The 5,370-nt window shown below is 40.2% G+C and overlaps 1 long non-coding RNA gene across 1 annotated transcript; it reads left to right on the top strand.

Moving 5' to 3' along the window:
* Positions 1–1,223: 1,223 nt before the first annotated feature.
* Positions 1,224–4,504, top strand: LOC141134523 (uncharacterized). The gene is made up of 3 exons (XR_012243184.1): positions 1,224–2,371; positions 3,944–4,120; positions 4,211–4,504. It is a non-coding gene; the product is annotated as an uncharacterized lncRNA (long non-coding RNA).
* The last annotated feature ends 866 nt before the right edge of the window (positions 4,505–5,370 follow it).

The following is a 5,370-nucleotide window of genomic DNA, read 5'->3' as shown; positions in this document are numbered from 1 at the left end:
TATGGCCAAAGCTTTTTTGGACATACTTCTTTTGTATGTTACAGAAGTACATATACCTTTGTCTTCCTGTTACCTAGCCTCAGCTTATAGAAGGCTATTGCCTGTTACCAGCTGACATGGTTGAGCCATGCCAGGCTTGGGAAGGATTCTGACAATATTGTCAGGATCCACCTAGCTTCTTGAGTGACAGCTGGATCCATCTTTCAGCATGTAACTGAGAGCCAGCTGTGCAGAAGCAGAACAGAGAGCAGTGGCAGATGGTCACTGCTGTCCATTCAGAGCATACAGAGAGCTGAGTAATCAGCGATCATGTGATCACTCAGTTTCTGGTCTTAGAGCCATTGTGGAACAGCTGCAGCATCACACAGATGCATCAGCATAGAGGTGCGTATGTTTTTTTTTTTCAAATCCCATATTTCTTCAAGGCTCCGTTCACACCTAGGCGTGTTTGGGCGTTTTTCTGCTCTAAGCCTCAGTTTTAAAAATGCCCAACAAGACAAATCCCATTCATTTCAATTGGCCCTGTTCACATCTGAGCGTTCTGTCGCCTAAAGCAAAATGCCTGTTGCTCAAAAAACTACATGAGCTTCTTTTTTGGCAGATTACAGGTGGTTTAACTCTTTTTTTACATTGGTGACCTTTTGAACTTCAAAACGCCTGTACAAAAATGCTGCAAAAACTCTGCAAAAATGCCCGAAAAAACGCCTGTAAAATAGCAACACCTAGATATGAACGGAGCCTAAGAATAAAGCTGATGACACATGGGCATACCTCCCAACCATTCTGGATTCTGCAAGACCGGTTTCAACTAAATTTGAACATTCTGAGGATCCGGGCTGGAGTCCCGGATAACAGATTGCTTTTCAAAGGCGGTGAGGAGGTGATAAGTCACCTGTTTTTACCCCTGTATTTACGCTCAGTGCAGTCCCACTGCATCTGGTAAGAATGTACCTTAAAGGGTGAGCAGCTTAACCATGGCTCAACTGCATGGTTTTACCACCTCCAACCACACGTGAAAGAGTCCTGAATGAGAAAAAAAAAAAGCAAAAATACAGATTCCTATAGACACCACTGGAAGTGATCTCTACACCCATCTGAGCTCATTCGCTCTACCCCTCTTTTCTCTCTCCCCCCCCCCCCCTTGCTCTTCCCCCTCTTTTCCTCCTCCCTCTCTCTCTCCCCTCCTCCCTCTGATCCTCCCTCCTTCCCCCTTTTTTTCCACCCTCCCCATCTCTCCTCTCACCCCATTTCTCTCTCACTCCCACTGCCTTTCTCTATCCTTTCCCCCTCTCTCCTTCCCCTTCCTCTCTCCCTCACCCTCTCCCCCACCTTCTCTCCCCTACCTTCCCCTTCTGTCTCGCTTCCTCCACCCCTTCCCCCTCTCCCTCTCATTATCCCCTCCTTTCTCTTTGTTTGCTTCCCTTTTTTCCCTCTGCCAGAATACAACAGCATGGCAGTGATGATTCCTCCATCCACCTCAATATGTGAATGTTTTTTTCTCTTTGTTTAAATGTGTAAATGAAAAAAAATATATGAATCTATGGGCATCTTTACTTCTGACCCCTGCACTCTATATATACAATATTACCAAAAGTATTGGGACACCTGCCTTTACACACACATGAACATTAATGGCATCCCAGTCTTAGTCCATAGGGTTCAATGTTGCGTTGGCCCACCCTTTGCAGCTACAGTGCCTTAAAAAAGTATTCACACCCCTTGAAATTTTCCACATTTTGTTATGTTACAACCAAAAACATAAATGTATTTTATTGGGATTTTATGTGATAGACCAACATGAAGTGGGGCATAATTGTGAAATGGAAGGAAAATGATAAATGGGTTTCAATATTTTTAACCAAATATGTGAAAAGTGTAGCGTGCATTTGCATTCAGTCCCCCTGAATCAATACTTTCTAGAACCACCTTTCTCTGCAATTACAGCTGAAAGTCTTTTTTTGTGTCTCTACCAGCTTTGCACAGAGAGTGACATTTTTGCCCATTCTTCTTTGCAGAATAGCTTAAGCTCTGTCAGATTGGATGGAGAGCATCTGTGAACAGCAATTTTCAAGTCTTGCCACCAATTCTCAATTGGATTTAGGTCTGGACTTTGACTGGGCCATTCTAACACATGAATATGCTTTGATCTAAACCATTTCATTGTAGCTCTGGCTGTTTGTTTAGGGTCGTTTTCCTGCTGAAAGGTGAACCTCCCTCCAGTCTCAAATCTTTTGCAGACTCTAACAGGTTTTCCTCTAAGATTGCCTTGTATTTGACTCCATCCATCTTCCCATCAACTCTGACCAGCTTCCCTGTCCCTGCTGAAGAAAAGCATCCCAACAACATGATGCTGCCATCATCATGTTTCAAGGTGAGGATGGTGTCTTCAGGGTGATGTGCAGTGTTAGTTTTCCGCCATATATAGCGTTTGGTTTTAGGCCAAAAAAGTTCAAGTTTAGTCTCATCTGACCAGAGCACCTTCTTCCACATGTTTGCAGTGTCCCCCACATGGCTTCTCGCATACTGCAAACAGGATTTCTTATGGGTTTTTTTCAACAATGGCTTTCTTCTTGCCACTCTTCCATAAAGGCCAGATTTGTGGAATGCATGACTAATAGTTGTCCTGTGGACAGATTCTCCCACCCGAGCTGTAGATCTCTGCAGCTCCTCCAGAGTTACCATAGGCCTCTTAGCTGCTTCTCTGATTAATGCTCTCCTTGCCCGGCCATGTCTTGGTGGGTTTGCAGTTGTGCCATACGCTTTGCATTTTCAGATGATGGATTGAACAGTACTCCATGAGATGTTCAAAGCTTGGGATATTTTTTTGTAATGTGTCAAAAGGGTGAACTAAAAGTGTTTTAGTATATAGATTATAAAACCTAAGTGTTGGAAGTAATGTGTGAGTGTGTGAGGATGTGTGTGTGAAGAAAGAAACAAACAAAAAAAGCATAACAAACTGCAAAACAAGCTAAAAAGTAATGAACGTACGTGAACAAATAATGCAATCAATACGGTGAATTTATGGTGATAGGTGGTTGTTGCATTTGTACCATAATACCTATAGTATATTGTCTAAATGGTATAGTCTCTGAATTAAATATATGGGGTAATCAATGAAGTAATAGTGATGGGTGGTTTGTTGCATCAGTGCCATAGTATCTGTGGTATATGGCACAAATGGTATAATATTTAATTAAATATAAAATGGTAGAAAGTGTTAAAGGAAGCACTAGAAGTGCTTGATATATCAAAATTGTATGATATGCACTGATATTGTATTGGCAGTAAAAGGTAATTTTACTGGTTGGCACTGATGCAACAAACCACCCATCACTATTAATCGCATTGATTACCCCATATATTTAATTCAGAGACTATACAATTTAGGCCATATACTATAGGTATTATGGTAAAAATGCAACAACCACCTATCACCATAAATTCACCGTATTGATTCCATTATTTGTTCACGTAAGTTCATCACTTTGTAGCTTGTTTTGTTTTGCAGTTTGTTTTCCTTTTTTTGTTTGTTTCTTAGCTCATTTTGTCACTTGTTCACACACACACATCCTCCCACACCACTTCCAACACTTCGGTTTTATAATCTATATACTAAAACACTTTTAGTTCACCCTTTTGACACATGCACTCACTCACCTCATTCACATTGGTTTCATTACTTTATTATACCCAACACGCTATTTGATAACAATACATTTTTCATCTTACCCATCGTATCCTCCTTGGTTATGAAATTACAAATATGATAACCAAGATACAGCAACAGTAATATAGCATATTCCAGCCTACTGTATTCTTCTCTATGCATACTGAGTCAAGAATCAAATACTCGTACATACAGGTGGGGATATAGCTCACTGGGTGCTAGGATATTACTATTAAATAACATAAATACTGAATTATTTATTGCAATATATCTCAGGTGTTGTCCACCGCCTCCCCCTCTGTTGTTCCAACAATGTGTGACTCCTTGCAAGCCCCTTGGTGTTGGCGCCCGCCTGGAGGGGTGGGGATTGACTCATGAGGATCCCTGGATCAGTGCCTCTTTTTAGAAATCTCTGGATATGTGACATTTTATTCGAAATTCATCCTTCAAGTGGTAAATATAATAATATAATACTACATATATATAGCTCTTAGTACGATACAAAGTGTTGAAACATTGAAATCTTTTGATATATTTCACCAGAATACAAATCCCCTGAAGAAGACTGCAACAGCATGGGTTGAAACGCATCGGGGTATTCATGTGGATGTCTATTAACTAATTGATTTTATATTTTAAAATGCATTGTATTATCAAACATTGATGGAATATTTTGAGACCTGTCCGAAACCAGAGTTCTGTATTTTTACTAAAAACTTTGAATGATCTGCAATTTGTTGTTTGCACAAATAAATGATTTTATTATATCTCCATTCTTTTTGATTAATATATCGCTATTGCCGCTAAAAAACCCCTTGGGGGAACTTCCCAATTTTTCTTTTAAAATATTTTTTTGTAACCTAACCCTGCTTTAAACTTCTCCACAACTTTATCCCTGACCTTGCTGGTGTGTTCCTTGGCCTTCACGATGCTGTTTGTTCACTAAGGTTCTCTAAACCTCTGAGGGCTTCACAGAACAGCTGTATTTATACTGAGATGAAATTACACATAGGTGGACTCTATTTTACTTATTCGGTGACTTCTGAAGGCAATTGGTTCCACTAAATTTTAGTTAGGGGTATCAGAGTAAAGGGGGCTGAATGCAAATGCACACCACACTTTTCACATATTTATTTGTAAAAAATGTTGAAAAACATTTATCATTTTCCTTCCACTTCACACTCATGCCACTTTGTGTTGGTCTATCACATAAAATTACAATAAAATATTTTTATGTTTTTGGTTGTAACATGACAAAATGTGGAAAACGTTAAGGGGCATGAATACTTTTTTCAAGGCACTATATAACAGCTTAAACTCTTCTGGGAAGGCTGCCCACAAGGTTTAGGAGTGTGTCTATGGAAATGTTTGACCACTCTTCCAGAAGCGCTTTTGTGAGGTCAGGCACTGATGTTAGACGAGAAGGCCTGGCTCGCAGTCTCCACTTTAGTTCAGTGTGTTCTATCAAGTTGAGGTCAGAACTCTGTGCAGGTTTGTCAAGTTTCTCCACCCCACCTCGCTCATCCATGTCTCAGTGTACCTTGCATTGTGCACTTGTGCAAGTTGATGAAGGAGAGCAGAACCCAATGATGTTGCAAATAGCCAGCGATAGTAAATAAATTGCCCATGTGTCAGACTATGATTTTTGGCATTTGTTTGCTGTTTATTATTTGAGCAGAGATTTGAAATTGCTGACAACAATA

Source organism: Aquarana catesbeiana, linkage group LG03 (genome assembly GCF_042186555.1).
Source record: "Aquarana catesbeiana isolate 2022-GZ linkage group LG03, ASM4218655v1, whole genome shotgun sequence".
Taxonomy (NCBI): domain Eukaryota; kingdom Metazoa; phylum Chordata; class Amphibia; order Anura; family Ranidae; genus Aquarana; species Aquarana catesbeiana.
The sequence above is the reverse complement of the archived record's forward strand: the minus strand, read 5'-3'. Positions and strand labels throughout refer to the sequence as shown.